Genomic DNA, 14,386 nt, shown 5'->3' on the forward strand with positions numbered 1-14,386 from the left:
TGATGGGAACTTTAAAAAGTAGGAAATTGGGCTGATTCACTGGAATTTAATCATCAATTTTCGCAACACTAAAACTAGAACAATCAGAAATGCGTGTCTCTTGATGTGATGTAATTTGTAGTAAACAACACCAACAGTAACATATTGTTGCATCAAAACTTTACCCTGAATCTAATCAGGCTTCTAGATCTATTTTACAGAAAATGTAAGGATACAATAACAATGAAAGCAATGATCAGAGGAAAACCAATAACTTTAAATAATTTTATTAATAAAAATGGAAGAATGAAAATAAGCCAACTAACATTTCAATTCCAATCCTTGAAAGGGAACAATAAAACAAACCAAAAGAAAGCAAGAAGAAAATAATAAATACTGAAAGGCAGAAATTAGTGATTGGGAAAAAAATAGAAGAACAATAAATAAGTCTGTGGAAAAAAATAAACGGAATTATTTTTTGGAAAATCGACTAGATAAATAAAACACCAGCTAACTTGATTAGGCAATCAAGAACAACAACAAAAAGGAGAAAATAGACAAAATAACAAACAACAAGGGCACCTTTCCCAAATTAATATCTTTTTTCCTTCAAGCTGTTAGCTAATAAAAAGAAATTTATAGTTTGGAAGATAAGGGAGACATAAATATTGAAACAGAAGAAAAAAACTAAATTTAAGAGATCACTCTGTACAACTTCATGCAAATACATTTGAAAACTTAGTTGAAATACTCTAGGAAAATAAAACTTTCCAAAATTGCCTCATAAAATAAATAAAGAACAACCTAAATGCCTCTCTATGTAAAAATAGTCGAATAAACAATGTTTATGCAAACAATAGAGTACTATGTAACAAAGATCTTTATGAACTGATAAGGAATGTTTCCAAGGAATATTTTGTTAAGTGAAAAAGAGTAAGTTTTAAGAGAGTATATATAATGAATACTTTTGGAAGGAAATAAGATATGCACAGTCTTATTTTTTTTTTTTTTAAAGAAATATAGGAGTGGTGAGAAGCGGCTGCAGCGCCTGAGAGGAGGCAGAAGGCAGATATCGAGAAGCCACTGGGTGGACACCATGGCTGGGATCACCCCCATCGAGGCGTTGAAGTGCAAGATCCAGGTTCTGCAGCAGCAAGAGGATGATGCCGAGGAGAGGGCTGAGTGCCTCCAGCGGGGAATTTGAGGGAGAAAGGCTGCCCGGGAACAGTCTGAGGCAGAGAGAGCCTCCTTGAAGCGCAGGATCCAACTGGTTGAAGAGGAGCTGGACTGTGCTCAGGAGCGCCTAGCTACTGCTCTGCAAAAGCTGGAGGAAGCAGAAAAAAGCTGCTGAGAGTGAGAGAGATAAGAAGATTATTGAAAACCAGGCCCGAAAAGATGGAACTCCAAGAAATCCAACTCAAAGAAGCTAAGCACATTGCAGAAGAAGCAGATAGGAAGTATGAAGAGGTGGCTCCTAAGTTAGTGATTATTGAAGGAGACTTGGAAGCACAGAGGAAGGAGCTAATCTGGCAGAGTCCCGTTTCCCAGAGAGGGATGAGCAGATCAGACTGATGGACCAGAACCTGAAGTGTCTGAATACTGCTAAAGAAAAGTACTCTCAAAAAGAAGACAAATGTGAGGAAGAAATAAAGAAAATCACTGATAAACTCAAGGAGGCAGAGACCCGCGCTGAGTTTGCCAAGAGATCAGTAGCCAAACTGGAAAAGACAATTGATGATTTTGAAGATAAGCTGAAATACACCAAAGAGGAGCACCTCTGCACACAAAGGATGCTGGACCAGACTTTGCTTGACCTGAATGAGATGTAGAGCTCCCTAGTCCGGCCCTGCTGCTGCTCCTCCCTCTGACCCTGACTCTGCCTGAGGCCAGCCAGCCCCAAGTTGACCTTGAAACTGAGGGCTGATCTTTAAGTGGAAGACTGCTTTCTCCTTTCAACACCCCCTCTACCCCCACTCCCTTGTCTTTTTCACCAAACTGTCTCTGCTTCTTCCCAGAGATTCCAGCTGGGCTGGAGGCTGAGCACCTTTGGGAATAGCATTTAAGGGAATGTGAGCACAACCCAAAGTGTCTTTAAAAGCATGTTGTGATGTACACATTTTGTAATTACTTTTTTTGTTGTTGTTACAATAACCATTTGTAAAACATTCCAAATAATTTCATAGCTCTGAAGCAGCAATCCAATTCCCTTCTCACTTTTGGAAGGTAATTTCCAGCCTAATCCCTATTGCCCTCTCCATAGAGGAGGAAAAGAGGAATGGGCCTGCCTTACTGAGAGCCAAACAGAGCCCAGGGCAAGACTCTATTATGGCAAACCTCATTGCTCTGTGCAAAGTACCAGCCAAACCAGAAAGGTGATTCCAAGAGGAGTTAGCCAAAAAACAAAAACCTTGCTATTCAGGTTTTATTTTGGTTTTAGTTTTAAGGTATCTTTAGACAACTGTATTCTTATTTTTTACTTTTTTTCATCAGAAATGACCAAATTAATATGGTGAGACCTCTGAGACTTTTTGTTTTTCTGGTGCTGGGGATTGAACCCAGGGCCTCGTGCATGTTCGGCAAATGCTCTACCACTGAGCCATATTCTTAGCCCTGAGACCAAATTTTTCTCCCATCTCTACCCACTTCCCAAGTGTTCACAGAATGGATCATGGGCCCCTTAATCTTGCGGTGACCACTTAATTGCTCTCCTGCCTGCTTAAAAAAAGAAAGAAAGAAAGAAAATTATGTTTTGGCCACTGAGTTAGCCATATGAACTCATCTCATCACTCTTTTCTGGGTCTGAAGCTGCTGTATCTAAAAGTGCCATCTCACTGTGCTTTGTATCAGTCAGTGCTGGAGAATCTTGAATAGCTTATGTACACAACTTTTTAAATTTTATATTATTTTGAAACTGCATCTTTGGGGTTGGGGTACCTGGCCACCCTGCCTGGCTGTGAGAGTCCTGCAGTCTGGGCTGGCAGTGTGCTGATCTTGCAAAGTTTCTTTCCCAGCCCAATCCCCACTTTTTTTTAGGTGAGGTTTCTGTGAGGTCTGTTAGGTATACATCCTGCAGCTTATTGGCTTAAAATGTATTTTCCTTTGTTGTGGTCTCTTTGGGGCCAGTTGGGAGAAAGAGAAACAATAGTGCAACTGTTTTGATAATTGAATATTGACAAGTGTCTTTTTGAAATAAAGAACCAGTCCCTCCAAAAAAAAAGAAATATAGGAAGGATAAACCAGAAACAAATAAAATGTTTCTGAATATGAGTTTACTCTTCACTACAGTTTTCACTTCTGAACCATGTAAGCATTTTGCATGTTATATCAGCAAAAATTAAAAAGCAAACCCTAATATAGAATTCAAACACCCCCAAATAAATGATCTAATGAAGCTATCAGATTGGTACCAAACCTCTCAGAAATAAAAATTGCTTCAACTAACTTTTGAACCAATTCTCCCTTAATAAAATGTATTTCATGTTCAAAAAGAACTGTAGAGAAATATTGAACTTCTCTTAGACTTGCTATTTAATACTGATGTCAGTGAAGAAATTCTGAAATTACATTGTATGCATTATAGATTAAAGAAAACAATTGGAAACCAGAGAGGTTTTCTCATTAGGGGAAAAGGGAGATGAAAATTGAATAGAACAATTTCAGGTAGAATCAGCTTTAAATAAATATATATATATATATATTAAGTTGTAGATGAACATAATACCTTTATTTTTATTTATGTATATTTATATGGTGCTGAGGATGGAACCTAGTGCCTTACAGGTGCTAGCCAAGCACTTTGCCACTGAGCCATAACACCAGCCTAAAATTTGATTTGATAAAATTGGAGGTAACATACTAACTCATGATTCTTCAAATTTTTATTTTCTAGATCTGTCTTCTGAAAAAGCCTAGAAACAACAGTATTCCAATAACACTGGCCATGGTTGCTACCCAGATACTGATTCCTAAATATCATTGTCCCCCAGGAAGGAACCCATGTTCCTTTGGTTGAGTCCAAGTCTAGACCAGGGAAGTACAAGGTGTATTGGAAGCATAAATCAGTGGGGCATGTTGATAGCACACAGAAGCCACTGTATGCAGTTCTGTTTGCAGTCCTTTCTGCTCACTCAGGCCAAAGCTGCTTTCCTCAAAGTCCTTGGAAACCCCACTTAGGTTACTATCCTTGCTGTAGTTTTGACCCAGTGATTCCCTTGGCTGACCTTGGCAGAGCACAAGACATTGTTTATAAGGGGCCTGCTCCTCCTTTCCTGACTCATTCTTTCTCATCTATCCTTTTCTCTGGAGTTGGGCAATTTTCCATGAATTGGCTGTCTTCATTTTAAGCTCTTTGCAGTAAGTGTATTGCTTTCTACCTGCCCTGTGGCCTTTCAGTTTGTGAGAGCTGGTACTGACTGGTAGGGTGTGCTGCAGAATAAACTACTGGCTCCTGTGTTGCTGACTTTGACGTGTGCCCTGGCCTCTGCACCCCTGAATGGTTTCTGTTCTTTGTGTTTCCAACCTTAGTTTGGTCACTGTAGTTTATTTACTCAGGAGCTAGCACTTACATTGAACCCATCACCTATTTCAGCCCAAAGGATCCAAAGCCTTTATCCTGACCTACAGTTGGAAAAGGGCACTGGGTGAGGAGCAGGTATCTGACCTCTACTCTGGCTACACCCTCATTAGTGGAAAGTCAATGAACAAATTAGTTTCTTTTCTGGACCTTGGATGTAGAATGAGGTGATTGTTACTAGAACAATACAATTGAGGTAGTATCTTTTTCATTTTGCCTAATGGTCCTCCCATGGGTAAAATGCTTCACTTATTTGTTGGCCTTGGTTAGGGAAAGTTGATAAAAAGAAACATTCAACCACTTATTTGGTGCCTTAGGAATATCTTCACTATAACATAAAAAATTAGTAGGCCAGCATCCTGGCCTCAGTCCTGGATACTAGCTTCTCTGGGGGACTAGAGCCCAATTCTGAAATCAAGCCCTGGGCAACCAAGTGTTTCAAACAGCAAAAGATGGAAAAAAAATCCTCAATTTGTTTTGCCATCCCTTCCTACCCTGCTGGTCAGACAGTCTGTTTCTGTTCTTGAGGCCAAAGATTGGCCTTTGGCAGGAAAGTTCTCATTTCTCATGGGCAAGTTGTCACAAGAACAAGGAACTTGGAACAGAACTCTGGTTGAGTCTCAGCTTAACCACTTTCTGTGATGCGACCATGAGGTACTTACCACACCTCTCTTAGTTTCCGTATCCTTGAAATCTGAGGTAATTATCATGTCCTGTCAAGATTAAATATAAAGCTCAGAGCCTGACACATATTAAGTATCTAAAAGTATTCTTAGTTTCGGTATCCTTGAAATATGAGGTAATTATCATGTCCTGTCAAGATTAAATATAAAACTCAGAGCCTGGCACATATTAAGTATCTAAAAGTGTTATATAGGTTTATCGTTTTTGTTTTATATCACAAATAGCCCATTTTCTTTCCAAATGTTCACTAAGCCTATCAATAAAAAAATTATATTCCATCCCAGGACTATGTAAAAAAATCTTTCTCAAAAATTGATCTCCAAAAATTGCATTCTCAGGAAGGCTTTCCACATAACTCCTGCCCTTTGACTTCCTGGTTTCCACTGACAACAAATAGATTCTTCCAACTGTATCTAAGCAAAAAACAATTAAAATCTACTACTAGATATAAATTAACCCAAAATAATCAGTTCCAAACTAAAAGAATTCTACTGCTGTATTTTACCATCACTTGTAGCCTATAACTTAAGCTATGGATAGTCTTAAGGATCTTCTTCCAAGTCTTCAGAGCCCACCATTCCTGCCATCCAGCTATAGCCTTCTCTCCCACACTTGGGAGTCCCAGGTTGCTCTGCTGTGCAGTTACTGAAGATCCCTAGGGAGCAGGCCTGGCTCCTAGTGCCAGGAAATGTTTTTCAAGCTGAGAGGGCAACCTGACCAGAGCCACAAAAAGAAGGAATTGATTGCCCCCAATTATTACTCTTCTGCACAATACGTACCTCAAGAAAAAATGGAAAAAAAGAGAATTGGGAATTGACAGCCAACATATATTATGGATAATTTTTTGACCCTTGCAATGGAAACAATTCCTTAATCTTCCATCCAGAAGCTTTTTCCCTTTTTTTTAAAAAAATTTTTGTGTGCTGAATGGTCCATGGACATTTGTGTGTGTGTGTGTGTGTGTATGTGTGTGTATTTGTCTCACTATTCTCATTTCTAGCATTTCTTTAAAATAGTTATTTTCTTGGCTCTGTTTGAGGACTATGGAATAAAAATTATTTCTCAATAATAACTTTGAATGTAAATGGTCTAAACTCATCAATCAAAAGATGTAGACTGGAAGATTGTATTAAAAACGAGACCCAACAATATGCTATCTCCAAGAGACTCATAGGCAAAGATACCACAGACTGAGGGTAAAAGGATGGGAAAGAAAGTATAATTCACCTGGATATCATAAACAAGCAGGGGTTTCTATCCTCATATCAGATAAAGTGGACTTCAAGCCAAAGTTAATCAGAAGGTACAATGAAGGACATTTCATACTACTTAGGGGAATTATACAACAACCAGAAATAATGATTATAAATATTTATATCCCCTAACAATAGATTAATGTACATCAAACAAACCCCTTGATCTATTTATCTATTTGATCAATTTCAAAGATTAAATAGACCACAACACAATATTACCGGGTGACTTTAACACATCTCTTTCATAACTGGATATATTGTCCAAACAAAAACTAAACAAAGACTCTTTAGAACTAAAAAATACAATTAATAATTTAGACATACAGAGAATACATCATCCATTAATGACTGAATATACGTTCTTCTCAGCAGCAGATGGATCATTTTCTAAAATAGACCACATCTTAGGCTACAAAGCAATGCTTAGCAAATACAAAAATAGAGGTAATTCCTTGCATTCTATCATATCATAATGGAATGAAGTTAGAAATCAATGGTATAGTAAAAGGTAAAAGCTACTCTAACACCTACAGACTAAATAATATGCTACTGAATGATCAGTGATCAATGATCAATGAAGAAATTAGAGATGAAATAAAAAAATACTTAGAGGTACATGATAGCAATACAATATATCAAAATTTCTGGGACACTATGAAGGCAGTTCTACAAGGAAAGTTCATAGCACTGAGCTCATTCATTATAAGAATAGAAAGTCATCAAGTAAATAATAAAACATTGCATCTCAAGGATCTTCTTTCAATAACAGAAGGTTTTAGTGATGAAGATATTTTTATCCCTTTAAAAATAGTTTCAGCATAACAAATGAGAATATTTTATTGAATCTAGTGAAGTCTTTTTTTGAATTTTTATTTATGCATTTTCAATCACACCTACAATATTTGAATACTTTTTAATAGAACAAACAATGAAAATATGAAGGTCCTTCATAATACCAATCCTTCCCCTGTGTTCCCCACCCCACCTGACCTTCCCCCAAATTCCACTGCTTTTCTGGAGGAATCTCTACTATGAATTTATTGTGTAGCTTTTAAGGTCCTTTCCATAGAAACCACAGAAAGCTGTATTTCTACATAAATGATTGAGAGTTGTACTTAGTGACTCTTCCAACCAATAGAATAGGACAAAAGTGATGGAATGTTACTTCCAAGATTAGGTTACAGAAGGAATCTGGATTTTGTCTTGTTCTCTCTCTCTTACTAGCTTTCTCTCCTAGCCTTTTACTCCAGGGCATGCTGCAGTCTGACTGGGCACAATTCACAAGCCACTTGTCAAGCAGGAACGAACTTTATTTTTAGCACGCATGCTGTACCACACGAGCTCTCCAGGAATTCCCCAAGAGCTCAATGGCAACCACGGGGACTTCCAGGTCATTTTCAATTTTCCAGCTCTTGAGGCAGACTTCTGGGTCGCGTGGGCGGAGCCAAAAGAGTCCCCCAATGAGCAGCTCCATGGTCTGAAAGGAGGCGGGGGGAAACAGCCCAATGAGCGTCACCACAGAGGAGCCAATCGGCTGGAAGTTTGCTGGGGCCGCTTTAGCTGCGGCTCTCAACAAGGGCATACAAGCTGTCACTTTGTGAGTAGTGCCATGGAAAAGATATATGGCAAGGAAGAGTTCTCTCTGGCCAACAGCCATTTAGATCCTGAAAACAGCTGTAAGAGTGATGAGTTGGAAGCTGATCTACTCCCACTGGAGCCTTGGTGACTGTAGCTATGGCCATCAAATAGCAGTCTCCTAAAGGACTCTAAGGTGCACCTGCTTTCTGGGCCCCAGCTGGATACAATATTTATTGCCTTAAGTTGCTAGGTTTGGGCATAATTTGTGAAAAATCACTAAATAGCTAATACACTCTTCTCACAAAAATACTTCGTTAGGGAGAGCTTTACCTGTCACATTTATGTCAACCTCATTCTTTGTAACTGCTATACAATATCCCTAGCTCCCTGGTGTATTTCATCATTTCATTTTTTGACGAACATGTAAGTCATTTATGTTATATTCTTTTAAAAAATTGTTCTAATTAATTATACATGACAGTAGAATGTACTATGATACATCATACACTGTTGAGAGCCACAGTTTAGTCGGAATGATGCCTGGCATTTTGCTAGAGGGAATGGTTGAAAGGTGACTCTGCTCCGGGATTAGGGCGGATCCTGCTGGGATTAGGGTGGATCCTGCTGCCTTGGGCACCCGCTACTTTGGAGTTCCCATTGAGTTCTCCCGGGGTTCCTGGAGAATTGGCGCATGGAGCCCGGTGGAGGGAGTGTGTTCCCAGGAGTATGTGTAGAGTGCCCGTGAGAGTTCGGGAATAAAGAGTTGCTGTTTGAACCTACAAGGCTTTTTGCCGTCTCAGTTATTTGTGCCCAGGCAGACTGCGACATTTGGTGGCCAGTACCGGGAACACCTGAAGCTTGGAGGTAAGTGAAATTGCTTGCCCCTGAAGGAGAGCGAAAGAATGGGTGACCATTTTTTAAAAAATGTGTTCTTGTTTTGATTTATTTTGTTTTTATTTCAAATTGCCTGTCCCTAGAACTTTCTCAGGCAAACTGGGGAAAATGGTTGGCTCAAGGTTTGAAGTTGTTTGCCCCTGAGGAACAGATAGAGATAGTTACAATAGGAGGCTGCTACTAACACCTTTCTATCACCAGAGGGCGTAAGTGTCCAACCAACAGCTCCACTTATAGCGACAACATATGCTGTGGGGCCCCCAACCCCCGTAGTTGATAGATGGGATCCTGAGACAGGACCTCAAAGATTAGCATGCTCTGTATTTGAGCAGTCAGGAGGGCAGCGAATTTACTGCACTTTAGATTTCAAAACAGTGAAGCAGCTAAAAGAGGCTGTAACAACCTATGGTCCCCAACCACCCTTCACTGTAAGCGTGGTCAAATCCATTACCAACCTGGACATGACGCCAACAGATTGGGCTAGCATGTGTAAAGCTGTGCTAAATGGAGGGAAATATTTGTTATGGAAGGTTGCCAATCAGGAATTTTGCACAGAGACAGCTAGGCAAAATGCAGCAGCTGGTTATCCTCAGAGAACTCTAGATATGTTGTTAGGACAGGGACCTTATGAGGGTCAGTGGCAACAAATTGAATATGATCCTGCTATATATTCACAAATTGCTGCAGATGTGGTTAGGGCATGGAAGACTTTACAAGGACATGGAGATTTACAAGGACAATTATCAAAGGTTATACAAGGAGCTAATGAACCTTACACTGAATTTGTAGATAGGCTTATTCAAACAGCTACCAGAGTTTTTGGGCATACAGAACAAGCAATGCCATTAATTAAACAGCTAGCCTTTGAGCAAGCAAATCATTGGTGCAAGGAAGCCATTAGACCATGGAAACATGAAGATTTAAACACATATATTAAATTACATAGAGACATTAATGAACAAGGGCAAGTCTTGGCAGCTGTAGTACAACAGGCTTTAGATGCCAGGCCAAAAACATGATACAATTGTGAACAAACAGGACATTTTAAAAGGAATTGCCCTTTAGGAGGAGGTTTTAACAAAACTAGGTATCAAAGGGGTAGAATACTGGGTGTTTGCCCACGATGCTGTAGAGGGAGACATTGGGCTAATGAATGCTGTTCTCAAACCACCATAGAGGGTACTCCATTATCAAAAAATGGACAAGGACCAAGTGTTTACCCACAATATCATGGAGAAAAGCATCGGGCTCCATTGCCAAAAAAAACGGACAGGGAGGCCCAATGCTCTGGGGCCCATGACCACAAACATACAGGGCAATGGAGGAACACAGCAACACCATCAGGGTAGTGCCCAGGACACATTAACCATTAGATCCCTTATCAGACAAACCAGAGGGAGTGCAGGGTTGGACATCTGTGCCTCTGCCAGAGCAGTACTAACTCCAGAGATGGGAGTTCAAATCATTCCCACAGGGGTAAAAGGACCTTTTCCCCAAGGAACAGTAGGCTTATTATTGGGACAGAATTCTTCTACTCTAAAAGGACTTATGATAAGTCCTGGGGTAATTGATCCCGATTATGAAGGTGAAATAAAAATTATAGCCAGTTCTCCAAGGTGTATATCAGTAAATTCACCAGGAGATAGAATAGCACAGTTATTAATAATACCCAGCCTGCATGATAAATTTTCCAACCGTACTATAGAAAGAGATTCCAGGGGATTAGGCTCCACAAGTGTAGATTGGGCAATGCTTTCTTTAAATTTAGATTCTCGCCCCATGCTAAAACTAAATGTGCAAGGACATGAATTTAATGGGCTACTGGATACAGGTGCAGACCTTAGCATTATATCTCGTCAAGAATGGCCAAAACATTGGCCATTACAACAAGCCACTCAAACGCTTCGAGGCCTAGGAGTGGCAACTAATCCCCATAGAAGTGCAATGGTATTAGATTGGAAGGATCCTGAAGGATGTGAAGGAACTATACAGCCATATGTATTGGATCATCTTCCCGTAAATTTATGGGGACGAGATGTCCTAGATCAATTAGGTTTGACATTAACAAATAACATCAATCAAAATGCACCCACTATTATGGCTAGACAAGGTTTAGGAAAGGAAAAAGATTAGGAGAAAAAGGACAAAGTATAGTGGCACCAATACAAATAGATCAAGGAACAGACAGACATTGGGTTTTCAGAAGGGGTCACTGAAACAATAAAAATTACTTGGAAATCAGAAAGACCAGTATGGGTTCCTCAGTGGCCCCTGACTAAAGAAAAGATACAAATAGCCCATGACCTGGTCAAACAACAATTAGCGGAGGGACATATACAACCTTATGTATCTCCCCAAAACACTCTCATTTTTGTCATTAAAAAGAAATCTGGTAAATGGAGATTATTGCAAGATTTAAGGGCCATTAATAATGAGATGGTTATTATGGGACCTGCTCAATCGAGGATTCCCCAATTGTCTGCTTTGCCAAAAACCTGGTATGTTTTAGCTACAGATATTAAAGATTGTTTCTTCTCAATTCAAAAAAATAAGAAAATACAAGTCATTCTCTGGAGAAATTCTCCTATGATAGAAATCCCATCTCAGTGTGAAGGTGTATAATTGTACAGCTATATTGTTTTTGGCCGTGTAAATTCTTGTTTGTATTGAATTTATTTTAAATCTCATACTCTTTTAGACTTTTTTCATGTACAACAGATATTTGCACGTGTGAATAATATGGATATTATTCAGGAAAATTTTATTAGGAGTATTACAGAAAACTTGAGGTTTTTATTTTCACATAATTCATATTTCAAAGCCTAAAGCTGATTGATTGTTGTTCATCTTAAAAATGAAAAAGTAGTAAAACAATAAATAAAAATTCTCAATGACAACTAACAGTAAGTTGATTGCAGGATCTGAAACTTGTATTCCTCTGAAAATAGATCTTTTGGGTATTCAAACTTTCTCACTATTGCTGCCGGTTATGTTGTCAGTTATGTTGTCAGTGACTAAAGTTATTTCAAATAGCTAATCTTTCTGAAGTGGAGCCAATAACTTAAGTCTGCAAAGTATTTGATTCCAAAGTGTGCATTTTTCCTGGTCTATTTTGCTTTTATGAAATTCAGTAGCTAACCTCTCTGTGTTCATTTACACAAAATATTTCAAAAGCTCATATGATGAATGACTATCACATCTCCAGTTTACTGGAGAGCCTAAATTTTCTTCTGAAAAGGTAACAAAACAGCTCTCAGCAGCATATCCTTCTTAAAACTCAACATCAGCTCTGATTTGTTTTATCTGATCTGGTGTTACTCATCTCACAGGCAGAAATTTTATGTCATAGTCCTGATTTCATTTCAGAAAATAAGTCTGTAGAAGGAGACTCTTAGTTCTTACTTATTCTTATTCAGTCATTGAATCAGCTTTTCTCACTCCTGAGTGTAGGGACAGATATCATGTATTTGAGACGCTGACAAAAATAGGAATCTGGATTTCACACTTGCTTTGCTATTTAACTCCCTCTTTCCCAGCCAATTACTCTTCTCTCCACTTGCCCTATCCCTCCCCTACTTCATCCTGCAATGGACTGAATGTTTCTTTTCTCCTGAAATTCATGTTTAAATCCTAGCTCCTGATGTGATGGTATTAAGAGATGGGTCTTTTGAGAAGTTATAAATTGGTGGAGATGAAGCTCTCATGAATAGGATTCATGTCCCTATAAAAGGAACCCAGGAGAGCTCTTTTGCCTTCTTTTTACCATGTGAGTATATAGCTAGAAGTAGTCAGTCTACAACCCAGAAGAGGCCTATACCAGAACCAGCCCATGTTGGGCTCTAACTTTCAGGATGGTGAGAAATACATTTTTATCATATATATTCCACTTAGTCTGTAGTACTTTACTGTAATAACCAAAACCTACACCCCACGCTCAATGCCATGTCATTACTTGGTTATAGTAAGTACCCCTGCTCATGGCCACAGTGACACACGCAGACCACCCAAATCAAATTTGGAGCCAATCAGAAACCCTCTGTAGGCATTTGGAATGTAGACTAAGAAATTCTGAGCTCATTCTGCCTAGTTTTTTGGAACAGAGGTGATGGAAACTCAAAATATGTCAATGAATATTTCCCACCTGATGAAACAGGAAGTAGGCAAGCCATTGTTCTGTAAGAAAGGATGAAAAATGCCAATTCAGAGGGAGGAGCAGAGTTGAAAGCCAGGCTTGGAAGATTGCCTGGCCTGGCTACTCCTTGCTCTTGGGCCATTTGAATCATCTTTGCTTTCTTTTGATAAATCCCTCCCTCTCCTGTTTCAGCTAGTTAGAGATAGTTTCTGGTACCTATAAGAAAAATGTTAACTGATATGGTACTTTCTGCATGAACCTTCTGAATGGTTTCTCTTATTTTCTGAATTGCTTTTGTCAAACAGTTTTTATAATGACCAGAAGATGACTCTTCACAGAGAACTTTTCTTCCACTTCTTTCCACCCCAGATTTACGTATTTAATACATCTTCCTTTCCTTTTTTCTTGCTAGAGTCAGAATTACATATCTTTCTATAAGGGGAGAATAATTCGCCGCAATTTCTGAAAAAAGTTGGAATGCTTTGGACCATATATATCCTCTAAATAAAATTTCTCAAAGAGAAGAAATTTCTGGGGATAGAATCCATATTAAGCAAGGTATAGACAGCAAAGATTTGAGAAAAGGAACATCCAGATGAGATGAAATGTGGGGAAAAAGTAGGAAGGAACAAAGAATAAGGATGTCTCAAAATGGAAGTTACTATATTCTTGAATACTCTGAAAAAAAAAACATCCAAAAAGAGAGCTGTAGAATGGTAAGCTTTGAATTGAAAATTATCAAAGTTTGGATAGAAAGTTAAACTTTAAGAAATTATCCAAAACAAGCTAGGCACAGTGGTGCATGTAACCTAGCTACTTGGGAGGCTAAGAGAGAAAGATCACAAGTTCGAGGCCAGCCTCAGCAATTTAGCAAGATCCTGTCTCAAAAATTTAAAAAAGAGTTAGAAAAGGGCTAAGAATGCAGCTCAGTGGTAGAGTGTCCCTGAGTTCAATCCCCAGCACCGTTAAAAATTATCTAAAACCACATCTATCTATCTCCTAAAAACTCAGGAAAATTACTGTGACATAAGCAATGAGTAACAGAAAAGATAGAGATCAAATTCCATCAAAGTTTTAAGGAGAGAGAGAATAACAAACACTCAAACAGATAATGAAACATGTCAAAAAGATGTTCTTATAAAGGAGATGAAAACTACACTCTAATATTTCAAAACAAGATTCCACCTCTTGGGTCCCCTTCTTCCTCCGGGAGAAGTCTTTTCTTCTGTCCTTTAATAAATTTCTAATCTCTACTCTGGCCTTGCCTCGGCGTGCTTCTTTGGTGTTATT

At 38.8% G+C, this 14,386-nt stretch overlaps 1 pseudogene; it reads left to right on the top strand.

The window, feature by feature from the left end:
* The first annotated feature begins 1,075 nt into the window (after window positions 1-1,075).
* LOC101971077 (tropomyosin-like) lies at window positions 1,076-1,945 on the top strand (annotated as a pseudogene).
* Window positions 1,946-14,386: the final 12,441 nt, after the last annotated feature.

This window comes from Ictidomys tridecemlineatus, chromosome 3 (genome assembly GCF_052094955.1).
Source record: "Ictidomys tridecemlineatus isolate mIctTri1 chromosome 3, mIctTri1.hap1, whole genome shotgun sequence".
Taxonomy (NCBI): domain Eukaryota; kingdom Metazoa; phylum Chordata; class Mammalia; order Rodentia; family Sciuridae; genus Ictidomys; species Ictidomys tridecemlineatus.